We start from the raw sequence: 18,241 nt of genomic DNA, 5'->3' as shown, positions 1-18,241 counted from the left end.
GGTAAAGTAGTCTAATTAATAACCTGGAATATGGCTATAATAGTCTAATTAAAAGGTTAGGTGTAAAGTAATCAAAAGAGTAATCTCTACAATTGATAGAGTAACTTAGTCAATAAATTAGCTTATGGATAATGTAGCCCAATGAATGACCTAGACTGTAGATAATCTACTGACATATATATTTTCACTTTTTAGTGGAGATCTGGGGAAAAATCCAACAGGAATGTGATACATATACAGACACAAAGAGTGAGGTAATTAGGCACTGCCGCTGACCTAACAGTCTAGCTTTGGCTATACAATGCAACAGCAAACTTAAACTGCGTAGACACATTTTCCTAATATATGGCTTACCAGATTCCACTGAATAGTAACATTTCATGTCATTGCTTGTGACTTAAAATGGTATCTGTCAAGCTAGTATTGCCCTCATTGTAAACTAAATGGCTTGATATACCTTAATGGAAAGCTACACAATATAGAGACAGCTGAGCAAGCAAACTGTTTTGCTGATAATATTTAGTCAAGATTTTTTTGTTTAACTAATTCCTATATTGACTCAGGTGAGAAGCCATAAATGTATTTGATTTACTCAAAAGGTACATAAGATGTGTGAAACAGCTGAAATACATACTGATTTATGTTCCATCACATGATGTGCTAAATAAAGAAACCTTTCACCTCTACTGTTAGTAACATACATTTAACTGTCGCAGAATGTTTTAAAAAATCTACATTTAATCTAAATCCTTCAGGTGGAAGTCATCTCAATTGTTTTCCTGCCCTAACAAACAAATAATGCTGCCATGGATGCTACTCAGCACACAGCGTAGTTCAGGTGTCTTGTGAGAAAAAAAAAAACACTGCTTAAAATCATTGTAGTTCACATCAGAATGGATATGAAAGCTGTTACTGATCTATTTAGCTGTGATTTCCCATCCTTATGCAAACATTAAAACCCTGCTGAGGAAAAGTGAGAGCACACGTCTCTAGAGCCTGTAATCCCTATATTGACACTGATAAGTATAGAACGAGCCAATATGTGTCCCTATTATAAAGGACAGTGTGCTCTTCAAAGAACACACTTTTTTCTTTTATAATTATTCAAAAATTCACCAGTTACCCTGTGCAGCAACCCCCCAGGCACACAGAGATTCTCATTAGATACTTATATCAGTTTGCCCAAGACAGTTTCTGAAATAATAATAATTAAAAGAAAACACTCTGCAAGCTAAAATGTGAGTATTTTGATGGTGAAAATTAAAAGCATAAACCTTATCACCAATTTACTGCATTTTTCAATTAGTAGTCTAATCCTTTAACTGTGACAATGGAAGAATATCTCAGTGTCCTTGATACCAAGAGTAACATTGGTGTATGCCATCTTCCACTGTCATCCTTAAAATAAGTAGTCCATTAGTTTCAAAGTCTGTCCCTGAAATAAATAGTCCAGTAGTGCCCGTAGTAACTGCCCCAGCTACCAGTGTCTGTCTCTGAAATAAAGAAATAGTTCAGTATAGATGGTGGTGGTTCCATCTTTGAAATCAAAAGCCCTTATTTTTCTAAACAGTGAAAACAAAAAATGGCCTGTTATTGTCTTTTGTACTCCAACCTGACCATCCCAGGGCAAAACACAAAACCGTATCCCTTCCAAAACAAGAAGCCCATATTTTTCTCTGGAATGAAATTAAATACTTAGTGACAGTAAAAATAAGTAAACAATCACAGTACCTTTTTGTGGGAGTGTACCTTTAGTGTGACCATAACTTGCCTCAAGCAAATAATGCTGCAATGGATGTAGCACAGCACACTGGGTAGTTCAGATGTTTTGTGGGGAAAAATGCTGCTTAAAATCATTGTAGTTTACATTAGAATTGCTATAAAAGCTGTTGTTGATTTATTTTGCTGTGATTTCTCATTCCCAATCTATGATGTTTTTCATTAACTTTGCCAGTTTTCATGCAACCCACTCCCAAAAAATATTTTACAATAAATTCATCTCAACAGTTACTTCTGGAATTGTTAAAGTCATAAATAAATAACATTAAGAATTTACCTTATATGCCTTTAGTCAGGAACAACACTTCAGGATGTTCAAATAGAAATTTTATTCTTACAGAGCTGGGAGACAGTCTTCATAGCAAGATGATAAAAAAAGTAGTCTCTCTGAACAGAGACAAAACACATTTTTTATACATTTTTCATATCAAATCTGGTCATGCAATTTCATTACATTACAGTGACTGCGTCCTATAGAAAACTTTGCAAATGTCCTCATCCCTCGAGATTTTTCACCTCAGACTTCACGAGAACACCTTACTATACATGATTTACCTGCTTCCAAGGGGTCTTCTTTCTGACCTTGGATGTTTCAAACCTACCCTAGCAACAACACACTAATAGCCTGGAGGAGTCAGGCTAGCAAATTCTTTTTTGTAATAACTACATGCCTCACTTCATGCAACACGTACTATTCTCTCTTATTACATACTTAAAGAATGCAGTTTAAAATGAACAGTAATACTGTGACTTATGAAGCTGTATTTTTCCCAGCCCTGCATACAAATTATATTTGCTTTTTAACAGTCATATTATAGCATCATTAGTAAATTGAAATTAATATCCATTTTAATAAGCTGGTCTTGAACCATAACAGTTTTCTCCCTCTGACACTATCAGTGTCATACCATACATATAATTATATTTTTCTTTTTCTTAACTTGATAAAATATGCCTCAGCGTCATAGTAGTCATCATCATTTTTTGTCAAAATAGAACTGTCATTGATTTGTGCATGCAGTGGCATTTCATGTGCAGGTGAGGTTAAACATTTTATCATCACAGCCTTTAGAATAGAAAATGCTAAAATAATTACAAATATAATAAAAAATACAATGACAATACCCTGGATTATGCTAGTTGCCAGGTTACCAAAAAACTACTGCCTAACCAAGTGTCCAATTTTTGGATGTGCTGTCCAACTCTTTGGCCCTTTGTTCCATGAAGTTTGACAGTTTTTTCTGTTTATTATAATAGTCACTAATATATGAACAGCGACAACTTCTTATGAGGGCACATGAACCCCCCTTTTTTAGCAAGTATTATATCAAGTGTCATTCGATTCTGTAACACCACAGTTCGCATTTTAGTCATGTCTTGATTTGCCATCCTGATGTGATGTAAAATTTTGTTGGCCACCTCCTGTAGAATTTGAGCAAGTATGGTGATTTCAAGCATTGTCCTTTGCACTCCATACCCAGGATTAAAAATTGAAAATACTTGCTCAGTCCCATGGATGCTCACTTATTTCTCAATCTACCTACTGGTGAGTGTTTGAAATATTGAATAGCAGGAGTAATATAGCCTACAAAGCACCATCCAGACCAGTCTGTAGGCAACCAGGGGTGGGCACAATTACCACAGATGTAGTCACGGTCACTTATCATGCCCATGCCATGCCCCCAATCATAGCTTTTTAAGTGCAAAGAGTCTAACAAATTTTCATTCCTGGTGTCATTACATTTGCTTTTCCCTACTGGTACAGTTCTATTTCTGGTATAACATGTGTCTCCATGTTGTGTGGTTGCAAGTTGGAGAGACACAACTTTTGAAAAATCAGTTACATTACACCAGGTTAAGCTGATGTCATTAAGGTCCTTTTTAAATGACAGCTATGATGCAGGGATGGGAATCATGGGAATCCCTGCCTTAGAATGATGAGGTATATGTGAACATATCCAGCAGTTTGTAGAAGGGAACAGCAGCAGAAACAAAGCAGAAGTATCTGTTGTCACTGGATTATTCATGGACTGCTACTGAATTTGACCTTCTCACTGGGCAGATGATTTATCTGTCACACCTAGATCTCCCTCTGTTGGCTGTGATGATTTGTCTGGGGTCCCCACATGACAGGTCTTCTTGCAATGAGATGAATGGATCCACATTGGTAGTCCTGCACAGTGAACTGCAGTCATTAGCAGGACCTGAAAAGGCCCTTTCCACCACGGAATAAGGCAGTTTTTCCTCTGGAAAAAATTTTTTTAAGTAGACCCAGTCAGCCAGCTGTAGTTGATGACATGGTTGGTCAGGAGGCTTTGGTAATGCTGCTTTTACTGTTTGAGGATATTGCTGCAAAATGTTGAGGAGTCTACTACAATAACAAATCAGAGCATTATCTGTCAAAGTTAAATCAGCATTTTCCACTGGAGGGGTAGCTGGAAGGGCCATGGGTCTTTTCATTAATATCTCATATGGACTCAATTTTCTGGTGGCTTTTAGTGAGGCCCTCATATTAATTAATGCTAAGGGAAGGACTTTGGGCCATTTTAAGTGGGTTTCAGCACAGATCTTAGTATTAAAAGATTTACATAACTCTTTAAACAGATTATTATTAAAATGAGTTTCCTGGTCACTGTTAACAATGCTGGGTATACTGAATTTCGGTATACAATCAGATAATTTTTAATAACTGTGACTGCATTCGCTTTGCGACATGGGTAAGCTTCCACCTATGCTGAGAACATACACACTACCACCAAAATAAATTGTAAATTATTAGCCTTAGGCATCTGGATGAAATCCAGCTGTATGTTAACAAACGGTCTCCAGGGTGGAGGTAAACATGCAGGTTTGCAGTTGGCGTGTTTGCTTATGTTATATTTCAAACAAATACTACAGTTTTGTACATACTGAAGTATCAAAGAGGAGACATGAGGGGCATACCAACTTTGGGTAATTTGATTAAATAAAGCTGTGTAAGATGCTGTCTGGTTAGATTCTCAGCTAGAGCGTCTTCTGCGTGGAGACATGCGTGAATGGGCATACCTTCGTTGAAGGTTGTGCGTCACGGCTGGTAACTCAGCACATAAAAATCAACTACCAATCTTTAGCGGACCGGAGTTCCGCTGTGGCGACCCCTAACCAGGAAAAGCCGAAAGACACAACAACAACAACAACAAAGCTGTCTTACCTGTATGAGCCGGTAGATGATATGCCCTTACTAGGTAAGGTAGCAAAGAGGCAAGCGCCACCAGTCGGCCGACTGGATATCGTCATATGCCATCAGAGGATTTTCTACATTCATCCTTGAGCCACCTCAGAACTTCTCCCTGTGATGCTTCAGGTTGAAAGGCTGACAACTTTGCAAAATCACACATTATTACTGTTGCAGTTTGTTGCAGTCAGTATACAAAGATGTCTACAATGATTTACTACTGCTTGTTTAGCAGCTTGGTCTGCTAAGTTGTTACCTTTTGTAACAATGTTTAACCCCTTTTGATGTGCACAACATTTTATTACAGACAGCTTTTTAGGTAACAAAAGTGCATTTAACAATGATTTTATGTACCCTGAATTTTTTATTTGATTTCCTGAAGAGGAAGTTGCCCAAAGTCATGTACCACCCCGAAAGCATAACGTCTGTCTGTAAAAATATTGTCCACCTTTTGTCTTTGGCTAACTCAGAGGCATTTTGCAAAGCCACTAGCTCAGCTAGGTGAGCAGAGTGAAGACCCTCTAATCTTTGTTGCAACAACATTGTTTTCTTGGTGCAGACTGCTATTCCCGAGATCAACTTTCTTGTTTGATCTCTTCCACAGGAACCATCCAGAAACAGATGCATATCAGCATTGGGTATGGGAGAGTCTCCTTTATGTCCTCCTTATGAGAAAGCAAATAGTTACACAAACAATCGTGCTCTTTACCATCCTCAGCAGTAGGCAACAGAGATGCAAGATTTAGAACAGGACAGTGGATCAGAGAAATAGATGGATCAGAAAGAAGTCTAAGCTCATATCTAGTTAGATGTGCAGTCAAGAAGGGATGAGTTTCATTTTAAGTAATAAAGATGATTCAGAGTGAGGGTAACTACTGTAAGACCCTACTCAGAGATATTAAATGACCAAGATAACGTACTTGAGGGATTACTACAGCTGTAATTTGCTTTTGTTGACACTGTGTCCTTTTCCTGCTAGGATAGTCAGAAGATGCAAGGTATCCTGTTATCATTACTGAAAGGAATTTGGTGCTATCAGTAAATCATTTACATGGTGTACTAAAACAGACCCACCAGAAAATATCACATTCTCCAAATCTTTTGTAGAATCTGAGAAAATAATGAAGATTCAGTATATTCTTGTGGTAACAGTGTCCAGGTATATAGCTGTCCCTGATATGTAAAAGCAAACAGAAACTGACTGTCAGGGTGAATAGGTACAGAAAAGAATGCTGAACATAAATCTATTACAGAAAAGTAACTAGCTGTAGGTGGTATGCAACTCAATCTTGCTGCTGGATTTGGAACAACAGGAAAAGTAAGTAGTACTGCATTACTTACAGCCCTTACGTCTTATACAAATCTATAAGTATCCTTTCCTGGCTTTTTCACTGGAAAAATAAGAGTATTACAAGGGCTTTTAGCTGGTAATATTATTTCTTGCTGTAATAGAGACTGAATTACAGGTTTGATTCCCTGCTCTGCTTCCAGCTTTAGTGGATATTGTGGAACTCTGGGGAGTGGTTTTGATGGATTTAATTTTATTTTTACTGGTTTTGCAGATTCTAATATACTGAATTTATTAGTATGTTTAACCCATAAATTAGCAGGTACCTGCTGCAGCAGTTTTTAGTTGTCTGTATGCCTTCAAAAAGGCTCCTCCCAGCTTTTGCTAAGAATTGCAACACTTCCCCCACTGATTCTGCTGGAACATCTAGATACACCCCCTCTGGAGTACAGCAAATGGTACCACCCAGCTCACACAGAGGATTCACTGGTGCAGTTGTACTCAAAGAAAATAATGCCTTTCTTGTCAATTAGACCTAAAGAAATGGGTATACGTTTTAAAAGAGGATATGTAACAGTAGCATTTGTTACACCAACTGCCTTTACTTTGTTCCTATACTAGTATTTAATTGTCTGAAGTAACTTTTAATACAGACCTAGTGTTTTTAGTTCCAAGAATATAATTGGCTTTGTATTTATTTCTACTTTAACATATGGTCACTTTTGATTCAGTGGCAGCAAAGGGATTCAAATTTAATTTTGTTTTATTACCCTGCCATAGTCAGTACGGTGATTTGCAGCACTTAATAAGGACTTCTGCCAGTCTATAAACACTTGCTTTATTTTATTTTGTACAGGGCTTGCAAACCTGGCACAGAGGCAGCTGCAATCAGGGCCGGCCTTAGCTGAAACGGCACCCTAGGCAAAGTAGTGCTCCAGCGCCCCTTAAGCCCCACCCACAACATACTCAAGAAACACCCCTATTTCAGCCACACCCACAGGTAGGTCACTCCCCAAGAAAGCCACTCCAGTCATTTCCTTAAATCATTTAAATGCATAAAAAGAAAAAAGATACCTTGTAATGTAGTTAACCTACAACTACCTTTGTGTATGCATTTCCTACTGTAAATACCAGAGCTGGATCATGGTCAAATAGGGCCCTAGGCAGGGCAATAGCCCCCAGAGCAGCCCCTTCTGCAGCAGTCCCCTACCCCCCAACAGCAGCTCCCTCCCCAGCCACTCCAGTGTTACATTACTTGGCTATTTCTCCTCATTTACCATAAACACTGTTCAAACCTGTCGGTGTGAACACTGTTTTCTTATTTACTTCTGCAATGATTACAATTATTGAAATAAAATAGAAAAAACACAGCCATTTGCTAAACAAACAATACAATCTCACAATGAAAACAGATTTAGGATGAGCAGTAAAACTTCTCTACCCTTGAAACTCACATTCATTGAAAGATTGTAAATGTAGATGTCCGAGACAGGATAGCATCTGCAGTAACAAATGGGTTGTATACTAACCGTCAGGCGCCGGCCGGTCAACCAGATTCCAAAAGTCTGGGGTGGCCTCGGCTGTGGTGCAGCACTTCACACGTCTCTACCTCTGCTGGTATCCAAAAAGGCATAGCCATGATGCCATTTCCCTCACCTTCTCTCTTCTGGTTGTTAGAGCCACTAGGTGCACTGGTTTTCTGGCTGTGCCCTGCCTGGTGCTTAGTGGCCAAAGCTGCTGTTTGGATCACAGGTAAAGGTATGGATTGCCCTTTTTTAGAGACACTCTGAGATTAAGGAAGGAAAGGTTGTACTAGTAGAGGTTCTCATGGACCAACTATCTTGTTGGAGATTACATAGAGGTGCTGTTAGTTTTAATTGGATAGGTTCCAAAAATCTTCTGGAGTGGCTAAATCTAATGATCTCCCTTAGTTGAGAGAGGTGAGTAGTTGAAGGATCTTTGTTACTGCCTTATAAAAATGTGTTTTGGTTTCCTAGATCGCAGCTGTATTCTTCAAACCTCTGGATGCTTATATTGTGATGAGGGTGAGAAGGATGGGATGGAGCTGTTTGAACAATCTTTTCCCAGAATGTATCTTCGAAAAGGAATAGGATGCTAATTGTAAGCCGACAGGAGAGTACTCAGAATGTGGCAATATTATCATTTGACATCTTTCCTCTCCTTTACTCACTTGACACTCCAGGATATTTCCTTTATAGTTCCGCTGAGTAATGTTGTTGAAGTCCCATTGCTGGATGGTAATGTTTCTTATAATTGGTCAAATCTTCTAGTTGCTGTTATGTGTAATGTCAGGATTCTAGTTAGTTGCTGTTTTTTAGGTTTGATGCCAGTTTGTTGCAGGAATTTGGAGTTAATCAGTAGGCATCAGGATGTAAAATGAATTGATTCGAGACGCCATATTGTATCAGTCTACTCTTGTATTCTTTCTCAAACCTTGTATAGATTATCAGGTGTCCTCCAGCATTTGCTTTGATTTTTTTTAGTTGTGCAAAAGGAAGAGAGTGCATGATCATATGCTGTCAGGAGGCCTTTCCTGCTGAAGGATTCTTGTCCACCTTCCATGCAAGTGGTGGTATGATGTGCTTCATTTCTTGAGTCTGGATGGAGTTTGAGATAGAGAAATATTTCTATTTTGTGGCATTCCCATTTCTTAATGATAGCCTTGAAGATGTCCGGGTGCATGTTTTATTCGTGAATCAAAGCCAGTCTGTAAACATGTCTGCTAGGATGTTTCTTCTTATCACAAATGGTGCCTCATTCTGGATTGGGGTAGTTATGAAGCCATATTCTGTCTGTGTTTATCTACATAGGGGTATGAATGTCTGGATGTCTGTTTGTCTGTCCTTGTTTATCATTACCCAGCATCTGTCCCTTCTCATTTGTCAGCCCTTCTTTGATTCTTGTTTTGAAATTGCTTATATGGATTTTACCAGCAGCTTTTCCTTTTTATTTATGTTAAGAGTTGTGTGCATAATGTGCCCCCCATAATCCTCTGGTTTCCATGTTGTCCAGCATGTGGCTTGACCTAGATGTGGTGAGGTCCCCATGTGGTTTTTGAAAACTTGTATAGAACTCTTGGGTGTTGCATGGTTTTGACTAAGTTTTGTTTTGAGCCACCACTTAGGAACTCTTGTTCCAGGCATGGGATTGGTGGTATTTTTTGGTTCTAGCTGTGCCTGTGTTGAGGACACTCAAATTCTTTATGCCCAGAAGTAGCCACTGCCTGTACGTTCTGTCTTGGCTGACATTATGCATGCTGTGTTAATGCCAAAAGTGCCTTTGTCTGCAGTGCACTTTCCTGTGGTTGTTCTGATGTTAATGCCAAGAAGTAAAGAGGTTTCTTGTAGTTTTTCTGCAGTTTGGTTTACCATGTCCATTACTCTTTCCTTTTCCTTTTTTTAAATTGTTTGGATGCTTTGTGTCTTTTTCAAGCTCTTTGCTTTAACGCCAGCTCATTGTGCTTTTTTGACTCTTTGCGCTCTTTGTGTCACTTGCTTTTGTTGTCTGCTGGATAAATACTCTGCGTCAGGTATTGCATAATGGCGGATTGAATGCAGATTGCAATTGTACTTACTGCTGCCAGGCATTATGTGCCTACTCTGCAATGCTTTGATAATTGATAATGCTCTGAGGTATCAAGAAATCTGAGGTCGTATTTGCTGGCTGATACTCTGCAATCGGTGAGCAGTGGCCTGCTGCAGCCTCCTTGTTTTGAGATATGGCCCTATGAGCGCATAGCTCCAGTGCCTGTAGGGGGAGTTGATTGCTGATTTGGTTGCATGATTGAAGGTTGATTAGGTGATGGAACAGTTTAAGGGAATGGGGTCGAGACTTCTTCTCCAACTTTTCTCTTGGAGTCTGGGTAGTTGCCCTGTTGGGTCTTCTGTACTCTGTCATCTCTGTAGGTGTTTCTCTTTATTGTGCTCAGGAGCTTATTTTTTGATTGCTTTCTTTTAGGGTTTGCTTTTTTTGGTTTTTGTGCTTTGTTTAGCAGTCCCTGTTTGAAAAAGGTTTAGTGTGTCAATGAGGCCTGTGTTTCTGGTGTTATAGTTTGCAAGAAAACTTGTCTCTTGCCGATCCTGTGCCTAAGTTTTGAAAATAAGGCTATTTGTCACTTGGTGGTGTGGTCTATTTGTTCCCTGGTAGTTATGTCATAGGCAAGTCAAGGTGTCTGTCTGTAGTTGCCTATGGTGGTGTTTGTTCTGCGCCTGTTGTGCCTTGTCACTGGCCTCCTCTGATGCTCTGAGGCCCTCTGGACCGATTTCTCTCTGCCTGAACGGAGTCTGGAAAGGACTGGATTTTTGGGGCCAGTTGAACTGCTTAATTTGGATTTGCCTTCTACTAAGAACTCTCTTTAACTGTTTGTACAGATTTTTAACTGTTCCTTCATTTATTTTCTCACTTGCTTTTCTTAGAACCAAATAATATGAGAGAACCGATAGTAGCAAGCATCTAATAGCTTTCTAATAGCTACCTTTCTTTAAGACCATTTCAACATTCTATGCTTGCCTCATGCTATGCCTCTTGCAAGCTGGCTTAAATGAAGCCTCCCATGCATCCCACCATTGCATCATAGAATGGTTACTAACCTGCTGAATGTTGCTGCACCATTTCTAAAACATATTTCTTATCTATTTCTTATCTAAGGAATCATCATTAAGTTAACTCTTAGTTATAAACTCAAGCATAAATCTCATGAGGCTGGATCTTTTATAGAATCTCTAGAGAGGTAGCAGAGGTGTAAACTTTTACATTTTTTCTTTTTTTACTAAGTCTCTCTAAGGAAGACAGAGGTTTCTCCAGGAGAAGGTTTGAGCTGCCTTAGGCTGCCTTAGATAGTCTCAGGATTCTGGGGAGCCTTGTATGGGTGGTGATGTCCGGTGGTGAGTGTCCTAAACCCTGCGGGCTTGGCAGGGGCTGCAGGGGTAAAATCAAGGCACAGGAGCAATGCAAACATCATTCATCCACATACAGAAAAAAAGGAGAGGTATAGCTAAGGGCCTAAATCCCTATATGATGTAGAGAATGTAGAAAAAATTTCTTTTCTCAATTGAATCTTGTCCCTGCCATTGGAATTGCTCTCTGCATAGCATATAAAGGCAGAAGGAAAATTCCTCTGGTGGAGGGTAGAGGAAGAAGGAATCTTCAGCAGGGAATCTTCATAGTCATGAAAAGAGGCGTCTGGATGGTTTGTGTCAGAATCATCAGAAGAATCATCTGAGGACACTCTGGAGACTGGGGCTCAGGGTCTCTCTCTCTCTTTTCTAGGAGATCTATGAGATGAGATCCCCTGATTGTGGGATTAGAGGATGAGATGAAGTGCTCTGCCAGAGTAAGCAAACTGGAACTGGAACTGGGCCTGTGAGGTAACAGGCTGTGAGGGTAGAGAGTTTTAGCCCTGCCAAAGGCCCACAGACATGGCACAGCAAGGCAGGGCAGCACAGCACCACGTGCTGGGAAGTAGAGACATCCAGGGGGAGAACATCCAAGAGGCATGGTAAGAGGAAATTCTGAGGAACCACATTAATAAAGGAAAACTAGGGTAGCAGGAGCCTCGGGGGTAGTCATGGATCTGGCTGGAGATCATGGATCGGTGAGATTGACCAGTTTGCGGCTTCATGGTTTGCTTAACGCGGTAACGTCGGCGAAACCAAACCAGTGTCATGTCGGTCTTTTTTTTCTTCATTCTTTTCTTTGTTTGAGAGTTTGGATCGGCATACGGCATAATGCAATAAATCACTGAAAAAACTGTGTTCAGCACTCCGACCGACGCGGCCTGCGTTCGTCCGGGTGAAAAAAAGCACAGGCTAAACAGGCTGCCAAGCATTAAAACCCGCATTCAAATAAAATGCATCTGGCCAATGGAGAATTGAGTTTACCAAACTACAGGCTCCTTGAACACATTCTTATGGCCATGCATATATGTATGTGTTGATTGACCTTCCTGATTGTATTAAACTATATTCCTTGTATAATAAAGCACCACCTATTAGTGTGCATTTTAAAGTTGTAGTTTTGAACATTTTTCCAGTAAGCAATGAAACGAAATGTATTACCCAATAATGACAAAACTGCCCATTTCAGAACATTTTAATCATAAAAGGCCACTCAAACTTCTGTCATTGCAATCCACGAGTATCCGCAGAAGTAAAATTCATCCAAATAATTCTACATTAGAGATTTGTAACTAATAAAAGGCTGTTACTGCCTAACAACTTTACATTTCAGTGTCTCATATACAAATTCAGTGCTTGCTGCCCTTGAAGAATTAATTGCCTATGTTACAAAAAAGAAAAGGATATATCAGTAATGTTGCAATAGGGAATGACTGAGACCCTGACACACAAGTTCATAGTTACTAGCCATCTTATACAAAGGAGGGCACACTAAAGAAATGCAGAACACCTAGCCCCATAAAATCACCAAATAATCAGCAACTAGGTTATTACATACCATATCTCCATTACCTCTCAAACTCTTAGCACAAGAAGAAAGTTGCTAGAATTACGGCATTTGTATTGGCATACATTTTCTGAATGAAATGAAGGTTGAAATTCAAATGTATGACATTTAGTTATTTAAATCCTCAGTGATTTGCCAGAAAACCACAAATTTTATGATGAATAGGTCAAAAATATGAGGCACAAATCTGAACAGTTGAGAGGTATGCATACCTCTTAACCTGTTAGTGCAAGAAATCTGGACAAAGCCTAACATAATATGGATGCAGTGGCTGAAAAAATAGGGATAGATTTTAAATATTGCACTTTAAGTTGCTAGAATAACAGGATTTGTGTTAACTTGCATTTCATGAAAAAAAAAAAGCCACAATGGAGAAAGATCATTTTGTAAAGCACTGCATTTAGAAATGGGAAAAGAAAGAGCAGCTCAAGAAAGATCTCAGGAGTAGCCCACAGACTTAGTGTCACAAAGAGGTAGACTTTGTTTTACAAGCTTCAAATAGTACATTAGTTTACTCCCATGGCAGATTGAGTATCCACTGGAGTTGGTGGGTTATCAGAGTCCATTTTACTATGGATCATTAGTGTCTTTAGAGCCACTGCAACATTTTCAGAATATTACTATGTGAATCAGGATACTATGGGAGAAGAGCAAAATGATCCAGACTCAGGGACACATTTAAACTTTTATATATCTAGTTGCTTACACAGATTTTGCATTAGCATGCCCATTTTGAAGAATATAAATTATGACTCCAGTGTCTCCCATCATTTAGTGATAGCAATCCTCAAGAATTAGTGCAAGGCCAAAAAGAAAAATATATATTTTAAATATGTCTATATACTCATATCTCTCTATATTTATCTATCTGTATATCTTATCTATATCTAGATAAATCCGTATTTATAGATATCAGAGGCATAGCTGGTTCAAGCTCCTTGCTCAAACTGAAGAACAAAAAAAAAGGGCAGTTCTGATACACTGCTTATGGCAATCTGAAGCAAAGGCAATAGTTGCATATGGAAAATTGAATACATACCTCTCAACTGTACAGATTTCGCAGAATGTTCAGACTTTTTCCTCCTACTTTTCTGGCAAATAGCTGAGGATTAAAGTAAATAAATAATGACAAACATTTGAGTTTAAGACTCCACATCCTTTAGAAAATTCATGCTAATGCAAAACTTATTATTCTAACAACAAATTTCCTAATACTACTTTTACATTTCTTTAATCTATATATGCGTATAAAGAAAGAGAGTTTTTTTTTAAACAACGCCCTCCTGTTTGTGCTTTTGTACACATAAATGAAAACATGTTGCGACTCCATTGCAACATTTTAGCAAGTATTATTTTTGCATAAAACACAAAATGAAGTTATGTTGCCGTGTTAAAAAGAGTTCACCAGTAACGTGTGTTAGTACCTATTCTGACACACACAGTTTACATACATGCCTAGAATTATTCGGATGAATTTTACTTCTGCGGAGATTGTGCTTATTGACTGATACTCGTGGATTGTAATGAAAGAAGTCTGAGTGGCCTTTTATGATTAAAATGTTCTGAAATGGGCAGTTTTGTCATTATTGGGTCATACATTTCGTTTCATTGCATTACATTGTCTTACATACAGTACAGCAAGAAACAAAGTCATAACATATCAAGATTTGCAGGCATAAATGAGCACAATGTGGAGGAAAAATGTCCAGACAGTTCCAATAGTAGTAGTAGGAACAATGGGTCGAGAAAACAAAACTAGTCTTTTCTAGACATTCTAGCCAGAAATGCAACTCCGTATGAATTGCAGGAATTAATTATTGGCCCATTGTGGGTGCTATGAAGAACACTTTGGATAACAATTCCAAATCACTCCCTAAACCTAAATTCCCTTACACCTCCTGCACACTATAGCTCCGTAAACTGGAAATTCCCAAACCCTTCTCTAACCCTAATGTTCTTATCACTCTCTCTCAACCCAAAATCCCCTTTCTTCTCCCTAAACCTATATTACCCTTCAAACTCTGGTCCACAACCTCCCTCTCAACCAAAAATCTCCACCCCTAACACTGAAAGCCCATCATTCCATAAAATGTAAATTCCCTATCCCCTTCTAAACCCCAATATTTCTTTACACCATAAGCCTAAAATTCTTGTCCCTACTCCACTCTCTGTTCCCATACTGATACCTAAAGGTAGAAACGCTGCAAAACAGCAAACCACTTCCACCTATGTTCCAACTTCAAGCGCATACACTGCCACCTGGCCCCCACCCAATGGTAGTTAAAAACCAAGAAAGGCTTGCCACTCCGTTAAAAACGCCTGAAGCCAGGGGCACACTCACTGAGCCGGCACCTCCATCTGTTGCAAACCCTGGCCATTGAGATAAGAAGACAGTCAAAAGTGCTCCTATCCTTCTGCAACACCTGATATACAACATTCTAACCACTCTTTGCAAGCCACGCTTTCCACTGCTCCCCACGTTCTCATTTGAAGCAACACACCTAACGAGTGTCTTCCCTGAAGAGCTGTTAAGAAATTCTAAACTAACCGGATATTTACATGGAAGCAAAGGCTCACAGTCACAACTTCCCTCACTAAAAACATCTTGCGTCTAACTGGTGTACTAACAGCATAAATTCAACTTCAGACTTGTTGCATGTCATTATGTAGTCACACTGATTATTTACCAACAGCATATGACAAAGATCTGACAGCAGCATGCCCATAGGAATGTCATCTCGGCTGTTTTGTCAGGTTACACACCTGAGACACCTGCTCCCTTACTCTCTTGACACAGCAAGTTCAGCTTTCTCATTATACGGCCTTCACCAAATAAATACAGCTAAAAGAGATCTGCCATAAAGGAGTTGTGCAGTCTCCACACATACCCCACATGGATTAAACAATTAAAAAAGACACAATCCAAAAGATTATCTACTTTATTTTTATAACATCAATTGCGCGGACCGTGGCACAAAATGCAAGCAGGTTAAAATATAGAATGAAAACGTAGCTAATGCAGACGTTCAGTTTCACAATACTGCAGCTAAAACCATAAACAATGAAGCAGAGTACAGGCGAAACAGAAGACAAATATAATTTTATTCCGCAATACTACAAGTGTACGCCAATCAACAACTTTACCACTTTTTCAGAATTGCCTCCACACAAACCGCATACAATTTCTAAACTACTACGTACACCGTTCAGTACAAATCCAAGGCTCGGTTATGATAACAAACTTTTTCCTCATGTTTGTAAAACTCTAAGTTCCACTGGCTACCGGCTCAGACACCATCATTTTTTTCCTACTATCAGCCCTGCTGTGTATTTCTCCGCCCAAAACAGAGATGAATGACATGCTAGGAAAGAGAATGCAGCAAGTTCTGTGAGATAACTGCCATTGTGGAACCACGCCTCTTCCTGACAGCCATGTTGTTGTGTGAGTGACAAGTCACGTATGTTCGTCAGGAAATGTTTGTAATTATTATTATTATTTTTTAATATTGTAATCTTTCTTAGTTATCAAGCTATAAAAGTGGGAGGGCGCTCACCCTTCCCCCTCTCCCTATTGTTTTGGTGCCCGTCACTTAGACAGGGCGCCAAAAAGATAGCAAAATAATAAAATAAATGAATACATAAAATGCGCCATTTACGAGGCCGGCCTGTATGGCGCCCTAGATGGTTGCCTAGTTCGCCTATGCCTAAGGCCGGCCATGGCTGCAATAGCTGGTCTAGCTTCTTCATTTGTGTCTGGTATTTTTGAATGTTTATCAAACACTGCTTTAAGATGACTCAAATAATCTGCAGAGGCTTTCTCTTTATTTTGCCTACATGCCTGACACACTTTTGTAATTTACCATTGCTATCCTTTTATTTATTAGTGCATTTCCTGTGGGAATAAAATTTACTTTAGCCTTTTCAAGTAACTGTGTTCTTATTTTATTGGAGTAACTTTCTGAAGCATCTGGTTTAAATCTGTCAAAGTAGAGTTGTAATAGTTTTTTTTTCCTCTTCTTTCAGTTAGAAAACATTTAGACATAGTATGCAAATCAGCATTAGCCCCCCCCCATTTTTTTAAAGGTGCCAAAAAATCTTCTGCAGAGGCAGTAGCCTCTAGTCCTACCCTGTCATGTGAGTGCTTGTGATGAGCCACAGGAGTGTCAAATACTAGTGCTCCTGTTGGAAAGGTAGAAGCTTGTTGAGAATGAGAGGAAGAAGAAAGAAAAAAAAACTTTTTTTTTTGTTTTAACTGCAGATGCCTGTTCTAGGGATGAGTTGAACGGGAGAACTAAGTTCAGATGTAACAGTACCATGCTGACCTCGTGTTCAAAAATGCAGAGGTCTGAGAGACAGCAGAATCTTGAACAGGGGCCACCCGTACCGGTAGATATGGGGGTGGGGTGCAGTAGCTACTGGAGGATTATCATCCTCTTTAGAAGTTTCTGCTTTTTGGCTTTTTTCAATTTGTTCCAAACCTGCTAAGACAGGATAAAGGGATCCCTTTTTACTGGTTTGTACTGCCTTTCTAAACTCTCTTACTTGTTGAAACAATTTCTTATTAACTTCCTGCAACCCTCTTAATGCTGACTCCTTTTTCCTTTTAAGTGCTTCACTGTAACAAGAATAAAATGCTGTCATTTGTTCCCCCCTCACTTTGCTTTGCTTTTTTTTTTTCCAAAATGCCTTTCAATGTCAGCTGTTTAGTCTTATCATAAGTTCCAGTTAATGGAAATACCCCACCAGCACAATTCTTATTAAGCTGAAACCAGTCATACAGATATTAACAACTTTCCTTCCTATAATTAAAACATATAAAATATGCAGATGTTCCCTTTTCAGAGATTTGATCTGACTTGCTTATCTTTTCTCCCATTTTTCTTATTTTATAAATCAGTAATAATAAAAATGTTAGGCTTACCTTACAACTCCTGGATTCCGGCAATTCCAAAGACAGAAAATAACTGTAGTAATCCACACACCATACAGGGAGGGAAGGGTAGGAAGTCTGTCACCATGCAGCAGCAGAGAGGTTTTGATCAGCCTTTTCCCACAGCACCCCCTTGCTTTCATCCCTGTGCATGCTCAAAAGTTACAGCTCCAGCATTGCAGTCGGGATAATGGGGCAGATAGGTACTGTGTCCAGAACTGACCACTCTTTTGGGCCCTCTGAGGGTACTTTCACACAATCACACTGTTAAGTCTCAGCATGCTTTTGGGCTCATGAATTTATTTTAACAATGCATACTTCTATGTCCTATCATGCGGTAGGCTCATAGGTTCATAGGTAGGTACTAGGCTATCTGCCGAGGGCATTTGTAAGCCTAGCCAGAGTGTGTTGGCTTTTGCTGCCCCATTGATTAATTAACTGAGCTTCTGTCAAGCAGAGTCAATGAAGTGATCCCAGGGGTGTATTTTCTGTTACCCATCCACTCATCAAGGCTTCTCTTGAAGAGTGTTAGTGAGGGGCTCTGCCT

Source organism: Protopterus annectens, chromosome 14.part0, assembly GCF_019279795.1.
Source record: "Protopterus annectens isolate FY-2018-M chromosome 14.part0, PAN1.0, whole genome shotgun sequence".
Taxonomy (NCBI): domain Eukaryota; kingdom Metazoa; phylum Chordata; order Ceratodontiformes; family Protopteridae; genus Protopterus; species Protopterus annectens.
Note: the sequence above shows the minus strand (reverse complement) of the source record.